General features: G+C 52.2%; 1 protein-coding gene and 1 long non-coding RNA gene across 23 annotated transcripts in view; one reads left to right on the forward strand and one right to left on the reverse strand.

The window, feature by feature from the left end:
- The window catches only part of Pou2f2 (POU class 2 homeobox 2), an 87,426-nt gene that overhangs the window by 41,928 nt on the left and 21,302 nt on the right, over positions 1-24,196 (reverse strand). The window lies entirely within an intron of this gene.
- LOC103691054 (uncharacterized) lies at positions 8-22,873 on the forward strand. Of its 2 annotated transcripts, none has more exons than XR_015649920.1 (3): positions 8-279; positions 413-534; positions 8,091-8,940. It is a non-coding gene; the product is annotated as an uncharacterized LOC103691054 (long non-coding RNA). The 2 variants fall into 2 exon arrangements; XR_015649917.1 differs by lacking the exon at positions 8,091-8,940 and adding an exon at positions 21,567-22,873 and having other exon boundaries at positions 9-279.

Below are 24,196 nucleotides of genomic sequence, written 5' to 3' on the forward strand. Positions count from 1 at the left end.
TGCCGGAAGTTCACCCCGGGAGGAAACCACAGGGCCGGTCCGCCCCCTTCAGAAGGGAAAATACCCTGGCCCACAGACCCGACCCCAGCAGCCCAGTCGACCCCAGATCATGATTGTATTTGAGAGGAGGGGGTTAGTCAGGTGGAAAGCCAGGATGCTGGAAGAACTGACTCTTGCAGGGGTCACACCAGGAGGTGTCTAGGCAGTCCTCCTGCCTCCTTCCCCCGCAGTACGGGGGCGAACACATCTGGAACAGGGCGTTTGAGGCTGCAAGAGAAGGTGAGGCTACACAAAAACAATGGCAAGCACAATTTGGGGTTTGTCTGAGGAGGGCTCTCTCACCTGCACCTCCCACGTAACAAGTGTCAAAGCTACAGGACAGTATTTTGTGCTTCGTTTCACGAACGACAAGACTGAAGATCAGAGAAGGGAGCAGCGGCTTTCTCAAGGATCCAGGGGCAAGAAACATCAAAGTAAAAAGCCAGGATACTCAGGATGCTGTGGACAGACCAAGGCCTGCAACCTGTGCCACAGGTAAGGCATCCCGGGCCACTACTAGGACGAAATAGTGCCCATGGGCAGTGACAGTTAGGGCGAGGGGTCGAAGTCTAAGTCAAGAGACAGCTAGAAGCCTGTCAGAGGGTAAACGCGTGCGCTCGGGGCAGTGGAGCTGAGCTTGAGTCCGCGAGGTTCCTGTGGAGCGCTTTCGGCCTGGCGCTCCGCTCTCAGCCCTGCGGTTTTCCTGAAGCCCGCCAGAGGGCGGCAGCGTCCAGTCAATGGGCGGGAGGGCGGGGCCGGCTTCAGAGGAGGGAGCCCCGCCCTCCGTTCCCTCCCGGCCCGCATCCTCCCCCCGCCCCGCGCGCACACCTGCGAGGGTCACACAAAGGCTCAGGACTCCAGCGCACAGTGGCGCAGACAAAGGAGGGCGCGAGCCAACTGCCCTCTTCTTCCTTCTCAGCTCCAGGGGTCCGAGTTGCTGGGCTGCCTTGGTGTCTCCCAAACAGCTCTCCTATCCACTAGGGCCATCCAGGACACTCTACACCCCAAATGGAGGGGTCCCCAAACCACACACGTGTACACGTACATAGACGGCCGGATTAATCCTTCCATGTACATGGGTACACTGAAGTATTTCTTCTCAGACCACCCCGCAACACTTCACACGATTGCACACAGATTCACTAGTTCATATCTCTGCAGATGGCCCCGACACCACCCCTCCCCGCAGATCAAGGTTCATCCTCCTTACATGCTCCTATTACCTCACACAGAGGGCACATCTTCACATATGGCCAGCCCAGGCCTGGCCACATGTAACCACATTCCCGTGGGCACAGCCAAGAAGGACACAAAGAACTACAAGGGGTGCTGTCTGCCCCCAACTCCGTGCAGGTGGACACCCCAAGACCTGGCAGATGGGCCTGGCCGGAAGGAACTCAGCTCTTAAGCTGCACACAGAGGGGACAGTTCCGAGGCATCTACACTCTATAACATCCCATTATCGGAAAGGCCATTTCGGAGGACATTTGCCGACCACACAGCGGCTGGCTGCAGATTTTCTATACACAAGGGTCTTCCCAGCAGAAGTCAGGGGGCAGGAGGGTAGTGGATTCTTGTCTTGAAGCCCGATTTGCTCAGTAAGCTCCATTTTCATTTAGGATTTATCTTTTTGAGGGGCTGGAAAGTAGAGTGGTGGTGTTACTTGGGACGCTATGGAGGGATAAAACCCAGAGGGGGCCCCTCCCCCATGGTCCACCCTTTACCAGTTCAACTTGGTGCGGGCCAGAAGCGCATGCACCAGGCGGGGCCCCAGATGGTGATCTAGGGAAAGAAGGGACACCCATTTCCAGCGAGGCCCTCCTGGGTCTTCAAGTGAGGCCAGAGTGGGAAGGCCTCGATGGTCCCCTAAGGATAAATTTTACTCCTATGGTCTTCCATTTGAACGCTGAGTCCGAGTCTCTGGCCAGTGCAGGGGACTCTGCAGAAGGGGTGAACCACAAAGGGGTAGAGTTTGGGACACATGTCTGGGGCGGGGGGAGGGGAGCTGGCTGATTGGAATGGGATAGGTAGGGTATGGAGAGTGTCTTCCCTGCTGAGCAAAGGGTCTGGATCCTCAGTGAGTAAGGTTGGTAGGGGACAGACATTGGGGAGCAGCGGGGGGCCACATGAGGTGCGGGGAGCCTGCAGGGAGGCAGCACAGGGGAGGCCAGGCTGGGCTCAAGGCTGAGCGGTAATTAAAGGAGACGCAGGGGGCTCCCCAGGGCCAGCGGGGCCGGTAACTGACACGCGGGCCCCATTGCTCCGCTCATATTTCTCGCCGGATCGATACGTTTGACTCCCGACAAGACAATAATCGCTTGTACGCGGCCGGCGAGTCGATCAAATACATTATTAGAGCGAGGTCCCCCGGGGGCCCGCCAGGGAGCCGTAGGGGGGAGCAGCCAGCCCACCGGGGACAGAAGAGTGAGATTCTTCACCCCTCAGGGCCCCCTGCCATGGCCTCTTCCTCCTGGCCACCCCTGGGGACCCTCTCCATGGCTCCGGTTCCTTCCCCTCTCTCTCTCTCTCTCTCTCTCTCTCTCTCTCTCTCTCTCTCTCTCTCAGCTCCCTGTGTCATTAACAATCTCGTCACCTAGCCATGGCCTTATCCTTGGTCTGCCCAGGGAACCAAAAGATCTGTCCCCACAACCCCTTTCAGTAGGGTTGAGGCATGTGGGTGTTCAGAGAGGCTCCTCAGATCCCCAGCCTGGTGAGAGATACAGAAATGGGGTCTCAGGCCAAGAATTTGGTAGTTGAGAGAGATGAACCTGGGCCTAAGAGTCAAGAGTAGCAGTCTTCAGTCCGGCCTCCATTCTGGACACAAACGTGGCAGACTTCAGGAGGGCCCGGGTCAAGGGGCAGCCTCTGGGGCATTAAGGACACTGACTTAGGGGCCTAAACAAAAAGGAAAACAGAATGTTAGGGGTGGAAACAAACTCACAGATAGAGGGATATGTCGCTGCTCTCGGTGCCCCAGACAGACACTTCCAGCCGTACTCTCCCTCAGCTCTGGGCTGTCTGTATCATGTGCCCATCTCTCGCCCACTCCTTGGCTTCTGGGCTCAAACCTAGCTCTTCTAATTTTCTGAAATATTTATTTTCTCTTACGAGTATGAACGTTTTATCTCCCTATCTGTCTGTGCACCAAGTGTGTGCCTGGAGCCCACAGAGGTCAGGAGAGGGCACTGGATTCCCTTGAACTGGAGTTACAGTCAGTTGTGAGCTGCCACGGGGGTGCTGGGAACTGAACCCAAGTCCTCTGCAAGAGCAGCCACCGCTCTTAACCACTGGGCCAGCTCCCAGCCCCTTAAACGTATCTCTAGTTTACATGGTTCTTTACCTCTTCGATGTGGGGCTCCCTCAGTATTGCTTCTCCAACGGCCCCAAGTCAATCATGCTCTGGAGCTGGGTATGCTATGCCCGCTCGGCATGGGCAAACCCCAGCCCCTCACAAAACTAGGCGTGGCAGCACATACCTGCGATGCCGGCACTGAGGTGGTGAAGGCAGAGAGGTCAGAGGCTCAGAGTCTGCACAGTGAGTTCAAGGCCAGCCTGGGCAACATGAGACCCTATCTCCCTAAACAAGCAAACAAAAAGTCAAATGCTTTAAGGACTATCTACCGGCTTAAGATTCGGCAGTGGGCAGTGATGGTGGTGGTGGCGGTGGTAGAGATGGCAGCAGTGGGAGGAGGTGGTAAGCGCATTCCTGCAATGTGCTATTCCTGTGTCTTTATGACCGTCTAAGGATATGAGTTTGCTATCTCGTTTTCCAGAGGAATTAGTGCACAGAGAGGTAACATCAGCTGCCCCAAGTCACACAGCATGCGGCTGGTGGAGTGAGGATTCAAACCCAGGGCTTGCTCTCTCCGTGGGCTTCCTAGAGCTCCTGGGATTGAGGGATTAGGATGCAGCATTCACTCTACTATGGGCCTCTTTGTTAAACTCTGAAATCTTCCTGTCACCCGACAGCAAACAGGGTGCAATGCCCTCTGCCCTCTTGACACTGGGGTCCCCTCCCCTACAGTCGTAAGCATCTGTGTCTTTCCTTTCCTTTTTCTCTGGTTGGGGAAGCAGAGTTTTGCTATGTGAGCTCACTGGCCTCGAACTCACAGAGGTCCACCTGCCTCTGCCTCCTGAGTGCTGGGATTAAAGGAGTCCACTGTGGTTCCTGGTTTATTGTCTGTCTCTTGATAAGTAGCAAAGCACTAGGCTCCATCTGACCTCGTCGGCTTCCATGGAGATGGGGGTGTGGTTCTCTGCCAAGTGTTTCCAACCTGGTGATGGCTGCCTCTGCTGCCAACTCGGTTAGAGACAGAGGCAGGAGGACTTCAAATTCCAAGCCAGCCTGAGCGAGTGAGACCCAGAGTGAGACCTTCCCTAAAACTTTTTTTTATAAAGATGAGGTGGCTCAGTGGCCAAGAGCGTCTGCTGCTCTCCTTGAGGACTAGAGTTCAACTCCCAACACCCACATCATGTGACTCACAAACACCCGGGACAACAGCTCGAAGGGATCCAGCTCCTCTGGCTCCCATGGACACTGGGACACACCCATATCTCACACACACACACACACACACACACTCACACACATATACACACACACATACACTCTCACACACACATACACACTCACACATATATACACACACTCACACACACATACATACACACACTCACACACACATACATACACACACTCACACACACATACACACTCACACACATACATACACACACTCACACACACATACACACTCACACACATATATACACACACTCACACACACATACACACTCACATACATACACACTCACACACACATACACACACTCACACACATACACACACATTCACACACATATACACACACTCACACACATACATACACACACTCACACACACATACACACTCACACACATACATACACACACTCACACACATACACACTCACATACATACACACTCACACATACACACTCACACACATATATACACACACTCACACACATACACACTCACACACATATATACACACATTCACACACATATACACACATACACACTCACACACACACACACACATGGTGTGCTGGAAGAAAGTAGCCCTGACGAGATAAATTTACACAACAATTTGATAGACTTCAAATTGGATGGACTCCAGAAGACAGCACATGGGAGGAAGGACTTTTCAGGCAGTGTGAACAGAAGTGGTGGTGGCCCCAAAGCAGTGGGGCTGAAGCACTCAGGCCTGGCAGCCATATTAACTCTGAAAGCTGGAGAGGTAGCTCAGTGGTAGAATCTAGTTAGGAGCTGGAAATGTGGCTCAGACACAGGGCACTTGCTTAGTATACACACAGCTCTGGGCTCCAAGCCCAGCAGCAAACAAGGAAGAGAAAGAAAAAAATTTAAATTTTAATCCAGGTAGAGTAGGAAGGGTTTTAAGTGGGAAGTGGCGTGATTCTGTGAACAGAGTGTGTGTGTGTGTGTGTGTGTGTGTGTGTGTGTGTGGTGTGTGCGGGTGTGTTGGCATTCTTCAGAAGCCATTCGCCTCAGTGTTTTAAGATGAGGTCTCTCGCTGGTATCATTTGGGTAGACTGGCTGGCCAGCAAGCCCCAGGCATGTCCTGTCTCCACCTTCCAGCACTGAAGCGCTTGACATCTGTACTGGGAATTGAACTCAGATCCCTGAGCTTGTGCTTCGGGCACTTTACAAACGACTTCTCTCCCAGCCCCTCTGTCAACATTTTTAAGACTTTTAAAAAGTCATTTTATGTGGATGGGTCTTTTCGTGCCTGTGTACGTGTGTGTGTGTGTGTGTGTGTGTGTGTGTGTGTGCACGTGCGTGTGCGTGTTTGTACCAGGTACATGCCTGAGGATTGGTGAACTGTGATGTGGTTGCTGGGAATTGAACTTGGGTCCTATGTAAGAACAGCCAGTGTTCCTGCGTTCCTAACCTCTGAGCCACGTCTCCAGCCCTTATGTGAACATTTTAATGAGCACTTATGGGTGCTGTGGAGGGCTACACTAAAAGGTACTATGAGGGCTATCCGGTATGACTGGGAAGGTCAAGGTCATAGCAGCAGCAGAGGAAGGGGGCAGGTATCCCTAGACACAATTTTGCCAGTAGGCAAAGCAAGATTTGGAAAGTGGCAGATGATGTGAGTTGGGGAGGGAACAGAGTGAAGAATAAACCCCAGGTACCTGGGAATGTCTTCCCATCATCGGTGATAACAAAGGAGAGACCTAAGCTCATTAAAAACTAGAACCAACAAAGATCACAACCCTGCAGGAGACGTAGTGACCCAGGAGAAGCTTCCGCACTCCCCCACCATCTTCCTCTTCTCCCTCCTCCCCTTCCTCCTCCTCCTCTCCAACCTCCTCCTTGTTCCCCCTCCTCCTCCTCTCCTCCTCCTCTCTTTCAACCTCCTCTCTCCTTCTCCTTCTCCTCCTCCCTCCTCTACTTTTGAGACAGGATCTCACCATGTAGCCCAGGCTGGCCTTGAACTTTTGATCCTCCTGTGTGCTAAGATTACAGGCATGTACCCCCACACTGAAGTCGATGGAAGTCTTCCACTAGATATTTTGAGTGAAGAGACCCCTCGGGAACTGATTTGGGTGAACTGGAGGTGAGATGGCTCGTGAGAAGCCTGGGACGGTGGCCCAGGCCGGGGAAAGATAGGGCCATGAGGATAACATGAACAAGTTCAAGGCAGGGTCCAGGGGCCTAAGAGGCTGACATGGGCCAGGTTGTCTCCAGTGGACAGAGGGGAAAGGAGGAGATGTGGAGGGGAAGGGCAAGTTAGCAGGAGCAGGGGATGATGCCAGGCAGTGGAACGGACTCCATAGTCCACAGACTCAGGCAGGCATTCCTCTAGATGCCACTGCCATTTCCAAAGCTCCAGTTTCTAGGCCACTTCAAGGAAAAAAGTAAAGTGCTGTAGTGTGGCCCAAAAATGATAATGTGGCTGGTTCAATCCCCAGAAACCCACATAGCAGCTCACAGCCACCTGTAACTCCAGTTCCAGAGGCTCTGACACCTTCTTCTGGCCTCCATGGGCACCAGGTGTACATGTGGTGCACAGACATACATGCAGGCGAAACACCTATACACCCACAATATTTTAAAAAAGTCTCAGTGAGTTGGCTGCTCCAGAACCGACCATGTGATGATTGAGGACAAGTTCCCCTGTGTTCAGTTTCCCTGTCTCTGGATAGGACAGAATCGTCTAAGTTCATTCTGTGTTCCAGTCTAGCCTTGAACTTCTGGCAATCCTCCTGCCACAGAGTCCTAGGATTACAGGTGAGAGCCACAGGTGTTTACACACCTGAGCACTAGGATTACAAGTGAGAGCCACAGGTGTTTAGACACCTGAGCACTAGGATTACAGGTGAGAGCTACAGGTGTTTAGACACCTGTGTACTAGGATTACAGGTGGTAGCCACAGGTGTTTAGACACCTGAGCACTAGGATTACAGGTGAGAGCCACAGGTGTTTAGACACCTGTGTACTAGAATTACAGGTGGTAGCCACAGGTGTTTCATTTGTGCTGTGTTTCATTCATGTGTGTGGGTATGTATGTGAGAGTGTATGCTGAGGTCAACATCAGGTGTCTTCCTCCATTACTCTCCATTCATTTTTTTTTAAATAAAGAGAGGATCTCTCCCATTTTCTTCCTATTAAAAATGTGGTGTGTGTATGTGTGTCCATGCAGGCATGGGAGTGTATACATATGTCACACATATGTGTGGAAGCCAGAGGATGACCTCAGGCATCATCCTCAGAACATCTCATTTGAGACAGGATCTCTCCCTAGTTTGAAGTTCACCAAGTAGGCTGGACTGGCTGGCCAGTAAGTCTCAGGAATGCTCCTGTCTCTGCCTCTCAGACACTGGCATTATAAGATTGTGACAATGTATCCAGCATTCATAAGTCCTAACTCATCGCCTTTGTCTAAAAACCAAGCATTTTACTGACAGAAACAAGACCAGGACCCCTTTTGTTAATTTTTCCATGGGTTTTGTTTTGTATTATTCCCATTTTAATCACCAGAAAACTAAGAACAATCACGGAACAAAATCTCAGCGTCTTACTGCCCACAAAGATGCCTTTTGCTGGCCTGCTGGACTCGGACTATTGTTTCCTGGACAGAGTGAGCCCTTGGCACCCAGACTCACCAGTCTTCCAGGGAGCAGGCACCTGGCCCTGGGCCTTCCCTGGAAAAGGCATCATGCTCATCCCAAGGACCCCAGCACCTCCTGCTACACCAGACTCCTAACAGCCTACAGTGGCTCCCTGCTCTGCTCCAACAAACACTAGGTTCACACCGTCAAACACTAACGCAAAGGCCCAAAGGCCGGGAGGGCTCACCCTGGGCGGGGAGCTGTCCAAATGCTGAAATGTATTTCCCTGGACCAGGATGCTCACACGTGCCATTCCCTCCAGAATCTTCTATGAACTCCCCAGCGTTCCCACAGACAACCCCAGCCGCTTTGTCATGGTCTCAAGGGCCCTGTGGGATCTGTCTTCTTTTCCCTCATAGGCACCACACTCCCCAGTCACACGGAAAGAAGCCAAGATCAATCCCACAGTAGAGCCTGGTGCAGCCCCTGGCTACTGCCTGCTTCTTCCCAGGGTCCTCATCCCCAGGACTCATCTCCAAGGCCACAGCCTCCTGTTGCCACACACCCTGTGAATCGCTTTTGTGTTTTCTTCACAGCATCATGGAATTAGCCACTGCCTAGTCATGCTACTGCCTCTATGTAAAACGCAAGCTCTCTGAAAGCAGGTTTCATGATTTGTATGGCGGCTTACTGTGGGGTTCCTGGGAAATTAACTATGGCAGACACATAGTGGACACCTGAATCCCAAGGTTGAAGGAATAAATCTCTCCAAGCTCCCATGTCTGGTTCCAAGTCCAAGGCTGGCTCCCCAAACGAGTGTTATAGCACCTGTCAACCTCACCAGTCATTTGTTGTCAGACTTCCCTTTCACCCTCTGTTTAAGAATGGGGATGGGGCACGGCTGGAGAGATGGCTCAGCATTTAAGGGCATTGCTGCTCTTGCTGAGGATCCAGGTTCGAGTCTCGCATGCACACACACAAACACACACACACACACACACACACACACAGGGAAGCTCACAAACATCTGCCTGTAACTCGAGTTCCAGGGCATCTGAGGTCGTCTTCTGGCCTCCCCAGGCACCAGGAACACACATGGTATACATACATACATACATACATACATACATACATACATACAGAAAAACACTTGTACACACAAAAATTGAAATTAATAAATCGTTTTTAAAAGAAATTGGAGGCTTGTGAGACTCCAGTGGGTGAAGCACTGGCCATACAAGTGTGAGGGCCTGAGTTTGAATCCACGCCACCCTCCAAAGCCACATAAAGCCAAGGACTGTAATGTGAAAGGCAAGCCAACCTGGAGGTCTCCAGAAATAAAATAAGTTCTGTAACTTCTTCAAGTGCTCTGTGATACACACACACACACACACAGTGAGGATAGGGAGACAGACAGAGACACAGAGAGACACAGAGAGAGACAGAGAGACAGAGAGACAGAGACAGACAGAGACAGAGACACAGAGAGAGACAGAAAGAGAGAGAGACAGAGATGGACAAAGACAGAGATAGACAGAGAGACAGAGACAGATACACAGACACACAGTGAGAATATATGTGTCCTAAATCCCTCCAGCCTGCTTGGTCAGCTACACAGACTTTACAACTCCCATCCCATCTTTATAGAAGCCTCCCCTGGCCAGTGTTTTGTCTGTCTGGTTTTTTTTAAAATTTATTTATTTATTTTATGTATGAGTACACTCACTGTCTTCACACACACCAGAAGAGGGCATCAGCTCTCATTACAGACGGTTGTGAGCCACCATGTGGTTGCTGGGAATTGAACTCAGGACCTCCGGAAGAGCAGTCAGTGCTCTTAACCACTGAGCCGTCTCTCCAGCCCCTGTCTGTCTGTTTTTTGAGACAGGGAGACAGGGTCTCTATATAGCTCTGGCTGTCCTAGAACTCTCTGTGATGACCAGGCTTTCCTCAAACTTATGGAGATCTGCCTGCCTCTGCCTCCCAAGTGCTGGGATTAAAGTCATGCAGCACCTCACCCAACTAATCACTCAGACTTGGGCTTGCCTGGTGGGCACTCGTATGGAGCAAACACCAAGGCAGAAGGATTTTGAGCTGTGAGCCCACCAGTGCACAGGAAATGTAGATAGCAAAGAACTCAGTGTTCACGCAGCCCCAGGGAACACTCAGGTTCAGTGGAGTCTGCACCAGCCAAAGCCACTTCCCAGGGAGGTTGTGCCTGGAGACTGAGCACGTTGAGGACATGGCTGGGCTTGGCTCATTAACCTCCAGTCTGGGCCCTGCACTGGGCTCACATAACAAGGCTTCCAGTACTTTGTTGCAGGAGGACACCTGCCCCACAGAGATCTATGCACAGGTGCATGATGACTGATTCAGAGGGTCATAGATGAGGTGTGGAAATGGGTTCCTCTATGCGTTTGCTACATACCCAAGATTCCCTTCTCTGAGCCTCCAGCTCTTCTGGGAAATGGGGGCAGTAACATGGGCTGATGGGAACGTCACTGAACTTCAGTAGAAACATTCCCACTATGCCTAAGTAAAAGGGGGCTTATAACATAAAGGAATGGGGTGTGTGTGTGTGTGTGTGTGTGTGTGTGTGTGTGTGTGTGAGAGAGTGTGAGTATGTGTGTGTGAGGAGTGTGTGTTATAAGAGAATGAATGTGTGAAAGTGTGTGAAATTGTATATGTGAGTGTGTATATGTGTGTGTAAGCATGTGTGTATGTGAGAGTGTGTGGGGGTGTATGTGAGTGTGTGTAAGCACTGAGAGTGTTTCTAAGTGTGTATGAATATATGTGAGAGTGTGTGAGAGTATTGTGTAAGCATGAGTGTGAGTATATGTGAATATGTGAGTGTGTGAGTGTATGTAAGAGTGTGTTGTGGTAGTATGAGTGTGAAATTGTATGTATAAGAATGTGTATACATGTGAGTGTGTGAGTGTGTAAGCATATGTGAGTATAAGTGTATATGTGTGTACTGTGAGTGTGTAAATGTGGATATGAGAGTACATGCAAATGTGTGGGTGTGTAAGCATATGTGAGTGTAAGTGTATATGAGTATATGTGAGAGTGTGTGAGTATGTGTGAGTGTATTGTGTGTCTGAGTGTGTGTGTGTGGTATGTGTACATATTTTGTGGCTGTGTGGGCCTGTGCACATGTGTGTGTTGAAGGCCAGAGAAGGATGTCGGGTGTTCTCCACTATCATCTCCCCCCTATTCTTTTGAACCAGTGTCTATCTCTGAACCTACAACTTGTTAGCAAGACCCAGTGATGATCTTGTCTCTGCTTCCCACAATGCTGGGGTTCGAGGCATGTGTGAGAACATACCAGCTTATCATGCAAATTCTTGGATCTGAACTCTGGTTCTAAGGTTTGAAATTGAGAGCACAGTGTGGTGGCACACATGTGTAACCCTAGAAGGCAGAGGTGGAGGAGCGTACCACAGCAGCCAGCCTGTGCTACATTGTGAGGCGCTGTGTCAAAGAAGAACTAAAATCCAAAATAATCTGAGATTAAGAAAAATCAGGAACAATCTTGATGTTACCAACAACACAGTGGCTAAGAAAATATAGTATATTTGAGCTTAGGAATCTGATGCAGCCATGAAAAGATAGCCTATCTCAGAGCAGATTACCACTCCCTCACTCCAGAAGCAAGAGGGTCTGTAGTTCAAGGTCATTATCTTCAGCTATATACTGAGTCCAAGGCTAGCCTGGGCTATATGAGATCCTGTCTTTTAACGAGGAGGAAGAGGAAGAGGGGGAGAAAGGGAACACCAGGCAAGGCAGTGTTCCCTTTAAAGGGTTGCTTTAAAGCACCCCTTTAATTCCAATGCTGGAGAGGCAGAGGCAGATGGATCTCTGTGATCTCAAGGGCAGCCTGGTCTACATCCAAAGTGAGTTCCAGACCAGCCAAGAGTATGTAGTGAGACCCTGTTTAAAGAAACAAATCAAACTAAAACCAAAGAAAAGGAAGGAAGGAAGGAAGGAAGGAAGGAAGGAAGGAAGGAAGAAGGAAAGAAAGAAAAAATAAGAAAGAAAAAAAAGTCCTGTAAATTAAAGTCTAAAACAGAGCTTAAAAAACAGAGCTAAAATGGAAGCTTTTGCTGTGGTGTGCACACAAAGCATCCTGTCGATTGGAGAAACCATGGTGGGGTATCACTTGAGTTGAAGATTAGCCCAACTCAAAAAAAAGTCAATATAGTAAGTGATACATTTTACTACAATAGCAAAGAAATGATCATTCCAAAGGTGGGGATCGAGGCTATTCCAGCAGGAGAGAGAACACACGCGGCGTGTGTACGGAGGGGGGCGCTTTTGGAGCCGTGAAGACACCTTTCCTCAAGTGATGGATTGCTATGTCGCCCAGGAACCGCTGTGGTGAGAGGTCAGCCTTACTGTAGGGGAGTATGGGAGCACTACCGTTCTCCCATGCCCTCTCAACATCACTGTCGGGAAAGAACGTTACTGAGTTGGGTAGGGTCCGCCCCAGCGCTTGGTACGCTCGGCGTCCGCAGCCGCGGCCGCGGCTGCTGTCCAAGGTACTAACAGGAAGGCTGCCCAGCACCTTTCTATGTAACTCAGGAGGTGGAAAGGACAAGGGTCTCCTTGGCTACACAGTGTGTTTAAGGGTAGCCTGGGATACAGGGCACCCTGTTTCAAAATAACGACCCTCTACATGCCCATAAAGAAATTGAAAAGAAAAAAATTACTCTCTCTAAAGGCTTGCCACAAAGGCCTGCCACTCTGCTGCTTGCCCCCAGTTTCCCTAAATCCCTGATTACAGTCACAGTGTGAACTGACCATCTCTCTCTGCAACCCAAACCAATGTTCTATCACTGTCTTATTTGTTGAGATAGGGTCTCACTGGGCTGCCTCAGCCTCTTGAGTGTTGAGCTTACATGAGTCATCACTATACTCAGCATATAGATTAAGATATACTTTATATACTATATGTAATTCATAATATATATATATTTGTGTGTGTGTGTGTGTGTGTAGGGGTGCACACATGCCATGGCACACGATGGGCAGAGGACAAATTTCTTTCTGTTTTTTCCTTTCATCTTGTTCTCAAGGTGTCTCGTTTCTGTACACTTCTTACTCCAGACTAGCTGGCCTGTGAGCTTGAGTATGTGGGTTACAGATGTGTGCCACAACACCCATCCTCTTTGTTTAGTGTGCATATGCAAGGAGAGAGAGAGAGAGAGAGAGAGAGAGAGAGAGAGAGAGAGAGAGGACCTCCATACGTGCCACAGCAGTGTGAGTGCCCTGGTCAGAGGACATCTACAGAGATAATTTCTCTCCGTCCACCATGATAGTCCCAGGGATCAAACATATGCCATCACTTAGTGGCTGCACCTTTGTCCTGCCACCTTGATAGTCCAGCACCTGTCTTTTTTTCATATGAAGCCCTGGGGATTGAACTAGGGTCGTCAGGGTTGTTCAGTGAGCACTTTTACCCATGAAGCTATCTCCCAGCCCCTATCCTCAGATTTTTTTTGTTTGTTTGTTTATGGACAGCCCCTGTTCTTTCCTTCCCTCCCCTGTTGATTTATTTATAGAAAGACCCTCACTGTGCATACAGCCCAGATGGCCTTGAACTTGAGATCTCCCTGCTTTGGTCTCCTAAGCACTGGCATTACAGTTCTGTGCTGCAGTACCTGGCTTGTTTTTGTTTTCGTTTTTATTTTGTTTTGTTTTGTTTTGTTTTTTTGAGGCAAGATTTCTATAGCTCAGGCTGGCCAGGAATTCCCCATGTAGCCAGTGACAGTCTTGAACTTCTAATTCTTTTCTCTCCACTTCAGTGCTAGGACTGCAGGCTTGTATCCTGCCCTTCTCACCTCCTCCCCTACTTAAACACTCTGACCGGTGCCTTCTCCTCATGCAGCCCTCCTAGTGCCTGCCTGCAGCATACACTGTATTTACTAAAGAAGCACACAAAGGGACAATGACCTCTATGCCGGTCCCACTCAAAATAGCCAATGGGAGTTCCAACCTGACCCTAATGTAGGTAGGTGGAGATGGAGGAAAAAAATCCCATGTGGTAGTGGTTCTGACCAAGAGGAGGAAACCGAGGCAGTGAGGATAATGCACCTGCCACCATGCCAGAGCAGAGCCCGTGTGTCTGAATGTCATGCACAGTCCGTTACCCCGTGGGCTCTTGGCACATGGTCTCCCAGCATCAGTGGGTCTGATTGGCAGCTGTGGGCTGACACTCACTGGATGCTGATCAAGCCACTTGCCTACTCTGACCCTGGGTGTCACCACCTGGAAAACAGGATAATGACTGCGCCTCCACAGAGGGCAGCGGGACGCAGAAGAGCACGCAAGGCAGGTGCCATCATTGAGCCGCAGCAAAGACTGCCACTCGCCTACATGGTGGAACTGCACAAATAATGGACACCACTAGTGGAGAGAGGAGCCTCGGCAGGAGCTGTGTGTGTGTGTGTGTGTGTGTGTGTGTGTGTGTGTGTGTGTGTGTGCGCGCGCACTCATTCACGTGCATGTGTATGTCAGCCTTGTTCACAGGCCAGCCTTCCCCAGGGCCAGCCCTGAGCCCTGAGCCTCCTCTCCTAGGCAGGCCCTTTACTGATAAGAAATACTCGATGGAAGGAAGAGTTTGCTCAGATCCGATGTGGGCTTGAGGGTGCACGCACTGGAGAGGCTGGGGCGTTCAGCCTCACTACATACTGAGTTCAAGGCCTGGAAAATACAGAGCAACAACAACAACAACAACAACAACAACAACAACAACAACACCAAAGAACTGACATCCGCTGGGGCTGGGTGAGGCGCTCGAAATCTCAGCCACGCAATCCCTGCTACTCGGAGGCTGAAGCAGGAAGATCACAAGGTTTGCAGCCAGCCAAGCAACTTAGAGACTCTTCTTTTTAAGATGTCTGAGGTTCAAAGCACACACGACTTTTGTTGTTGTTACCTTGTTGCCACTGTTGTTTGAAAGAAAGTCTCCTGTAGCCCAGGCTGGCTGAGAATGCAGTATGTAGCCAAGAATGACCTTGAACTCCTGACCTTGCCTCCCAGTGCTGAGATAACCACCAGGCTTAGCTCACCCGTAGTCTTTCTTTAATACAGTGGTCCTATCCATGGAGTCAGAGAGACCTCTCCACCACAGGACTCCTCCCTCCTCTGAGGTCAGGAAAGCAGTGTATTGCTCTAGTGAGGATATTGGGAGGGGTGAGATTTGGGCAAAGAGCAGCTTGGGAAAGATGCCCAGAGTCCTCTTCCCATGTGCCCCAGCTGTCAATTCTAGATCCTCTCACACTTCCAGAGTGCCCTCCTCCCCCTGCTTTCTCCACACATGGCCCCTGGACCCTTCCTCCTGATGTCACAGCCCCGCCCCAGGGACCTGAGTATGGGGGTGGATGCGGGGTCTTTCATTTGTTTTGATTTTGTTTATTTATGTGTATTCATGCTGTTTGACTGTGCACATGTTCGTGTATTTATTTATTTTGGATAGGTTCTCATGTAGCTCAGGCTGGCTTTGAAGTGTAATTGTAGTCAAGGATAACTTAGAACTTGTGATTCTCCTGCATCCACCTCCCACGTATGGGATTACTCATGCACATCACCATCCACACCATCTTTGGGGGCAGAGAGGAGGGGACCAAGGCTCAAATGAAAGGATGGAGTTGAGAAAAGCCCCACTTCATGTCTGTGGCAGACACAGGGACATCTCCCTTGGGATGTGGCTCTTCCTCTGCCTTGGAGTTCTCAGAGAATAAGAGAGGAAAGGGTTTTTTTTTGGGGGGGGGGACTATGACCATCCTATCTTCCGACTGAAGTTGGAGGCTTCAGGTCTCTGTTCATCCTTATGGTTGTGGGAGGGGGCTGAGGAGAAAGGTGGAGTGAGACGGGAATAGGAAGACAGAGGGGAAGGCAAAGCAGAGCAAAGCAGAACACACAGAGAAAAGAATTGGGGCGGGGGGGGGAGTCGGACGCTAGAACAGAGGGGTGCGTGAGGTCTTTAAATCCCAGAGGGGAAAAGGCTGCAATAAAGGAGAGAGTCGGAGTCAGACGGAAGGATAGAGGGGCAGAGAGAGGAGAGACAAAGCGAGGAAAGGAGGAGGGTGGGGAGGGAGCGTGCCACCCACTTGACACGGGGCTCGGATCTTTTGTAAACTGCTTGCCCAACACTCTCCTCCTGGCCCCTTCACACCAGCAGTCCTTTGAAGGGTTGTAGAGTTGTGCCCGGTCCTGGATAGACCCAGGGCATACGTGGGAAGCTGTATCAACTTCCTGTCTCTTCGTTCTCTCTTCACCCACCTGCTTCCCGGAAGAAGAGGCCCCATTCAGTGGAGAGGGGCAGAGGCAGGACCTCGGAGGTATGCAGAGGGCCGAGGAATGGGGCACCTGCCCCCTCAGATGCCCAGGCCGCTGCCACCCACCTGTTATCGTTCCTGTTCTCTGGTGTCCTCCTGACTTTGGTCAGCGGCTCCCTCACTGTGGCCTGCCTGCATCTGTGGTTGCCAACACCCTCCTGCCCTGCCATTGCCTCCTAAGACCACTAGCCAGTTTCTGCTCCCCGATGGGTTTGGGGTTAGGGAGGGGAGCAGAAGCCTAGGTGAGGATGGAAGGCTTGGTGTATGGTTGAGTATGTGCTAGGGACCTGCTGACATGGATGAGGAAGAGGAGGGGGTCTTGGTGATGGATGATGCTGATTCTTTGGTGAGGGGATAGTAGCAGAGGGGGTGAAGGCAGGTTGGGGGAGGGGTGGTGAGGAAGCAGGGTTGGGGGGGAAGCAGGACTCACATTTGCCATTCAGGGCAGCTGACAATAAAAATGCTTTATTGCCAAGAAACTGGATCGATCGGGGCTGGAGGGGGCCGGCAGGGGGGACGCGGAGGGCTCAGCACAGAGGCCGGCGGCCGGGCCTCCGCAGCGACCAGGGCCCCAGCCGCCCTCCCCCCTGCACCCCCCTCCCCGCCTCCTGCCCTTTCTCTCTCCTGCAGCCACCGCTTAGTTCTTATTATATTTTTTCTTATATATTTTCCCCCAGCTTCTCCTGCTCCTGTTTTTTTTTTTCTTTTAATTTTTTTTAAACTCACTGTGCTCCCGATGCTGCAGGCTGGGTGGGGGTGGGGTGGGGGCATCTGCCCAGGCCAGGCCCTACCCATTGGCTTCTAGGGCCGCTGTCTATGGGATGAACCCTCGCTTTAACTTCATAGCCCTAGTCCTGGTTCAATCAAGCTCCCCCAGGGTCTGGCCCCACGTGTACCATCCTCCTTACCCATCCCTCTTAAGGGCTTCCTTCTGACTCAGGGTACCCCCACACCCACATTATGGTGGGCTCTCGGCCCTGGACAGACCCTCTTCCCCTCCCCCCTACCTGGCCCCTTGCTTCCTCATGGAGCCATTTGGCTGATGGTCAGAACTGTCCGTCACGGGGGCTCTGAGCCCCTGAGGACTCAGATGGGAGGGAGGAGGGGGAGAGGTCGAGGGTCAGGCCACGTCCCCTCAGCTCATCCCTTTCCCCTCCCCCTGCCTAACAAAGGGAACAGCAGACCATCGCTGGGGGTTGGGGGGCTGCCTGGTAGTCAGAGGGAAGCCAGAGAGGGGTTGTGGATGGCCATGGGCAGGAGGCAGGGTGAGGGCTGCCTGCCCCTCCTCTGCCCGCCCACTCGGGTCAAGGCTAAGGTGATTCCTCAGCCTCTCTGAGCTGGGAGGGGAGGACGGGTCTTCGAAGACAAAGAACCGGAGCCCCAGGGAGTTGGGGGCTGGCAGGGAAGCACCTGGGACCCACAATCTTGGCTTGGGGAGGGACAGCAAGCACCCTCCTGACTTTCCCGCCCCAGTGGCCCCGCCCCCATCTGCAACAATCCCTTTAGATCTCAGAGCTGAGGGAGGATTTGGTTGGGGCTGAGGGGGAAACTGAGTCACAGGGAGAATGTAGGGTGCAGGTGTCACCCTAGGGTTCTCAGCTCCACGTCTGCTCTTCAGCCTCTCAGCCTAGCAAGGGAGAGAGACCATCTCTCTTAGGCCTTTCTCTTCCAGGTCAGGGTTGGCCCTTGGAGGGGGCGGAAAACATAAGGCTGGTGGAAGAGGGAAGGGGAGGCTGAGGGGCTAGAGGGGTTGTCCTCTGTGTTCCGGGACAGTCAGAGAGGTATCGTGCTGTCTCTGGCCTGGGCTTGTGGTGAGAGGCAACTGGAAAGGACACCCCCTCTCCCCAGCACCAGAGAGGGTTCTCTCCCTCCCATTGTCACACAGCAAAGGTGGACCCCACAGCCTGGTCTGTCCTAACACACCTGTCCAGCCTGACTGCAGCTGGCAAGGAGGAGTCATGGCTGGCCGCCATCCTGACTATGGGAATAAAAGGCCACTGGGGAAACAAAAAAGAAATGTTCAAACCCTGGGTGTTTACGCTTTTCTACCAAGACTGAGGGGGCTCTTGAAGAGAAAGAGGGCTGCAGCCAAAAGGGAGTGGGGGGGGCAGGGCATACATCTTTTCTGGGGAGGGGGTCAAATATGTTCACAGCTTGCCCAGGAGACCCTAGATGTACCCAGGACTAAGGGGTCCTGGCTGCCCTCCCCCAAAGCTCCCCTCCCTTCTCTCCCTCTCTTTCTCGCTGGCTATCGACCGACCAGGCAGTGACATGGTGGATCAATACAGCGGGGATATAAAGCCGGCTGCCTGCCTGCCTCTCTCTCCCCCTTGCTTCTCTTCCTTTCTTTCCCGGAGCCGCACCCAGGCAGGCCCCCACCCCATGTACCCCTTACCTCTACCTCCGAGGGGCCAGCCTTCACCCCATACTCCCCTACTGCAGGAGCGTTTAGGGGGGCTGAGAGCTTGGAGAGCCAGGAGAGGGGGTGAGTATGGGGGTGGACAGGGAAGCAGATGGGTGTGGGGGGTCACATTTGCAGGCTAGGTGGCTGGGATACACTGAGAAACAGTCCTTCAAGAAGAAAGGGGGCACCCCCTCAGTTGGGAGCAGCTCAGAGGGATGGGGCCCTTTGAGGGTAGGTGAGGGTGAGAGATGAGCCTTGGGGGTGGGCAGGGGGATGGGGAAATGCTGTCCTGAGAAGGGAAAAAAAAGGCCTGGATACCGGATATGGAGGGTAAAATGACATGAGAAAGAGGGGGCACCCTGGGCAAGCCTGTCGCCTACCACAGGACCTTGGCCTTACCCCAGAGCCTGGGCTGAATGTGTTGGGGTGTGGGTGGGCTTTCATAGTGTGGTAGACAGGATGTTCCAGCCAAAAGGCTGTGGAGTCTGAATGGATGCCATACGTGGAAGGTGGACACAGGTCCTTAAGCTGTGTTAGGGGACTCCACATTTGTCTTCTGACTGTCCTGACCCTTGAGCCATGTCTATGTGACTGTGAGTCTGTGGGGTTTGTCCTGGGGACACTAGGGGTTGTGTATATATATCCATGGTGCCATGAGAGCTGGGTGTCCTCAAACAACCGTGTGGCCCTTGGGGAGATGTGGATGAATCCCACGAGGATACTCTCCGTCCCTAGGAAGGGTGGTGGCTAAGCGTCCCTGTGTGCTCTAGTGAACTGGATTGTAGTGAGTGTGTCTGAGTGTGGGTGTTTCGGTGTGGGTCTGTATGTGTCCCTGTGTCTGTGTCCCCAGGCTTCGGGACATGGCCTCTCTATGTGTATCGAAGGCTCTCCGGAGGGCTCGCTGTGTGTCTACCTGCTCCAGATGACCCTGCGTGTGGATGGCCAAGTACATTCCCATCAGTGGGATGGAGGCTCTGGGTGTGTCCCTGTGTGTGTCCATGGTGACTCAGTATACGTGAGGGGGACAGAGGTCACATCCTTGAGTGTGAGTGGGGGAGGGGTTGGAGCAACAGAAGCTGCCACCGAGACCCTGGCTAGTGAGGTTTTATGGCTGTATCATCTCCACATAGAATTTAAGGAGCAGTTCCCCTTCTTTCCGTGCCAGGATGGGCTCAGGCTCCCACCCTTCCTTCTCCCACCTTGGGTGGGGTGCGCCTCTGTCCCTCAGCACCCTCAGCTTTGGTGGACACTACCTCAACTCCACCAAGCGACCTCCGTCCCTCCCAACCCCCCCCAGCGCCACCCGCTCCCCCCGCCCTCCCCCCACCACAAGTCCAGTCCAACCCAGACAAAAGCAATTACTCCTGAGGTAGGATGTGAGTGTGGGTGTTAGAAACAGAAAAAAAATAGTGGGGGGAAGGGAGGGGGAGGGAGACACACACACAGAGGCAGGGATGGTCAGCCAGAGACCCAGAGAGACAGGACTGAAGAAAAAGACAGAGTGAGAAGGAAGGACATCCAGAGCTCTACAGGGGCAGAAGCTGAGAGACGAGACGAGAATGGACACAGATCCAGGAGACAGAGGCAGCAGGGAAAAGCCATGGAAGGCCAAGTACAGAGACCAGGCAGAGAGACACAGTAAAAGAGACAGGGGACACAAGGATGGGAGAAAGAGGACAGAGTTAAAGCTCTGGGATGAGGCACACAGGGAGAGGACACATGGGGAGCCCCAGTCCAGGACAGCCAGAAAACACAGAAAGGGAGAAACACAAAGAGTAAGAATGAGATCAGGCAGAGACAGATGAAAGACAGACACACGGACAGAGGCGATGGACACTAGTGAAGTAGTGAGGAGCCCAAGTCAGCAGAGACAGAGAGCGAGTTCAAAGCCTTCTCCCGAACACACACACAGACACAGACTCAGACACAGACACAGACACACAGACACTCTCTCTCTCTCTCTCTCTCTCTCTCTCTCTCTCTCTCTCTCTCTCTCTCTCTCTCTCTCTCTCAGCTTTCTCTCCACCCCCTAGGCCAGAAGTCAGGTGCCACCAAGCCCTCCCCATAGCCCTTGGTCCCCCAGAGCCAGACTGAGGAGGGAACAGGGTAGACAGATGCTCTCAACCATTAGACGAGAGCTGGGCTCTCACTGAGAGACAGTGCAGCACACCAGCCAGTTACTGTCACAGGACACGGGGAGCCCCCACAAGGCGCTTCCTTCCTGCCTCACAGCTGTGCCCTGGGCTCCCATCTTCCCTCCTTGATACCAAGCCAGTGGCCTTGTCCTACCACCTGCAGGGTGTCTTCATGGGCTCCAGCTTGGGGATACTGCTCCTGCCCTTCCTACTTGTCTCTACTTTCCTGTTCCCTACACCCCGTTTCCACTGCTTCCCTTCTCTTTGCTTTTCTCAAATGCTCCCCAACATCCTTCCGAAGTCAGATGGTGACCCCTCTGGAGCTCCTGTTGTCCAGGTACCTCAAGAAGAGTGTTTCCCCTTGGCTGGGGGTAAAGAAGACTACCTCCAGTTCCTTGTTTCTCTCCCCTCAAGCCCCGTACCTCTTTTCTTCTTCCTGTTCTTCCACCCTGAGCCCTGCCAGGCCCCACATTTCCATGTGGTCATCTCTGAGGCCAGAAGCTAAAACTCTATTTATACACCTCCAGGCTCAGGGGAAGAGAAAACACTCAGGAAGGGATGGAGAGGCGGACAAAGCTGAATGAAGAGTGCCTGCCGGGAGCACTGAGAGAAGCAGAGGACTGTGGAGGGAGCACTGAGAGAAGCAGAGCATTATGGAAAGCCAGGAGCAGGAGACCAGTGGGGCCCAGTGAGCTGGACAGACCTCTGCACTTGGTGGGATTCCCAAAGCTCCCGGGGTTATCCTGAGGTCTGCCTCTGTTGTGGATCAGAACTCTAAATTTGCAGCCTGCCTTCACTTGCTGCGGGACTGACTGTCTGGGATTCCGGGGACTCAGGATCCTAGCCTGCTAAAAGAGGTTTCTATTTCTCCCCTCCCCCACATCTGTGAGCCCCACCCTGTGGGAAAGAGAGACTCCCAAACTACAGCACCCTCCACCCGCCCTGCTTGGAGACACCGACCACAGACAAAGGCATCAAGCCATCACTTGCTACCTCTTAGAATCCCGTCCTCAAACCTGGACTTCATATCCAGTAAGGAACGCAGCCCGCAGCCCGTTCACACAGTGTGGCTGGTACACAGCTAGCTAAGGAGCTGTCCCATCCCCCCAAACCAAGAGAGCTGTTCCACCACTGAAGCCCTGCCTCTGGCCCCTCCCTAAGCCACAAGCACACACCCTAGCTAGAACTAAAGTCGAGACTCCACCCAGCCCCATACCGCAGATGCAGCTCAGGAGATGGCTGAGTGGACCTGGGGGGTCTGGAAAACCTGTTGGCCTGCCTCCTGGTTCAGTCTTATCTCCACCCACCGCTCTCTGGTTTCCCCATCGAGGAAGACATCCCTGCCCAGTCACTGAAGACTCTGCCTCGTGAGGGCCCTGGGTTGTTCTTCCTTAGACCCAGCGATGCAAGGCTTGTCCCGCACAGCTGAGCTCCAGCCCCTGAGATCTTCGGGGCTCCTACACCCGAGTATAGAAGTGTGTCCTCATCACCTACAGATGTAGCACTCGGAGGGCATCAGGCCCAGGGGACTGCAGTTGGCCTCAGAGACCGCAAAGCCAGAGCAGGTTCATGGCTCCCACAGCTCATCCACCTGTCACCGTCACCACATCCAGAGCTAAACCTATGCTGGCTTCTCTGAGCCCTTCAGGAACACATTCCCAAAGTTGTCCTGGAGGAGGCCCTGCACGTTCAAGCTGATGAAGCTTTGCCCTGATTTGGGGGTGCCTCTGACGCTTCAGAAGTTCTCCTACTCCTCAGCTCCTCCTCCAGGCCTCACATGGGAGGACTCCCAGGGTGGGGCAGGGTGCTGCAGTAATAAATGGATGGATATGGATTTGGTTGTGTATGTGTTTGCTCATTCATTTATTAGCCCAATAAATGTTTTCTAGGCACCAAGAACGACTGCAGGCATGTAGACAAATGGAGAGGCCTCCTTCCTATGAGGCAGGACAGATGGGGTGAAGCAGCTCAGGGATGGGGGAGGGGCTGCCCAAGAGCGCCTTAAAAGGCAGAGAGAGGGAGGGGGCAGGGAGTGAGCCCCAAGAAAGAACTAGTGATGAGCTAGAGGGAGCCATGCCTCAGTTAGGGAAGCCACAGTAGACCCAGGTCTGGGTGTCTCTCATTTTGGGGCTCATGGGGAGCACTGAGAAGGCCTTGGGACATATTTGGGGAGCCGGCTGCCTTCCTGGTAGAGCTAGAGGAAAGAGAGTGAGAGTGGGCACTTTGTGGTCTCCTTAGGCACATCCACCCTGCAGATGGGGGTGGGAGGCGAATCTCATCCTTGAACCACTGGGCACTGTGGCGACAGTCTTCAAAGCCAGTTGGCAAGAGACTCCAATGGCTGAATGCCTCTCTAGCACATGCCTGTCCCTAATTTTACCCAGTGAGCCTATGCATAGACCAGCATTAGCCAAGCCCTTCCACTCCAGTTAAACACAACTGTTGATAAATCAGATTCTGTTTTCCTGAAAGAAATTCACTCCCGTGGTTTCTAATGCTGGGGTGAGATTCAGGGTAGAGGATGAGAGCATTTGTTAAATTCAGGCAGTTCTGTGTTCAAATTGCACCTCTGCTGAGCGACTTTAGGCAACAGAGAACTACTTCAAATAAAAGCCAGCTCCTAGCAGCCCTCAAAGCCCCCTCTAACTCCTAACGTAGCCTAGAAGCTCCTAGAAGCCACCTTCAACATCGAGGGCACCTGAGGGCATGAGAAGCCGGGGAAGGATGTAATTTGACTCCTTAAAGAAGGCACTAGAGAGGCTCTGAGCCTGTGATCTTAGTAGGAACCTGAGGCAGGAGGATTCAGAATTTGAGATCAGCCTGGGCTACAGAACTGACCATGTTAAGGAAGGAGGAAGAGATGGATGGATGGATGGATGGACGGACAGACAGACAGACAGATAGTTTTGACCCTGTAACTAAGGTACCCATATAATTACCAGCTAAAATAATAGCGTATGAATGAACTCTGTGTGTGTGTGTGTGTGTGTGTGTGTGTGTGTGTGTGTGTGTGTGTGCCTGCGTGCATGCATGCGTGCCTGCGTGCATGTATGGGGGGACAGTGAATATCTCTGAGTCACTGAACAACTGGGTTAACACGGGTATGTGTTTTCCTGGGTCCCAGTCTGTAACTACTATAAAACTACACAAGGAAAGT

Source organism: Rattus norvegicus, chromosome 1, assembly GCF_021556685.1.
Source record: "Rattus norvegicus strain SHRSP/BbbUtx chromosome 1, alternate assembly SHRSP_T2T, whole genome shotgun sequence".
Lineage (NCBI taxonomy): Eukaryota > Metazoa > Chordata > Mammalia > Rodentia > Muridae > Rattus > Rattus norvegicus.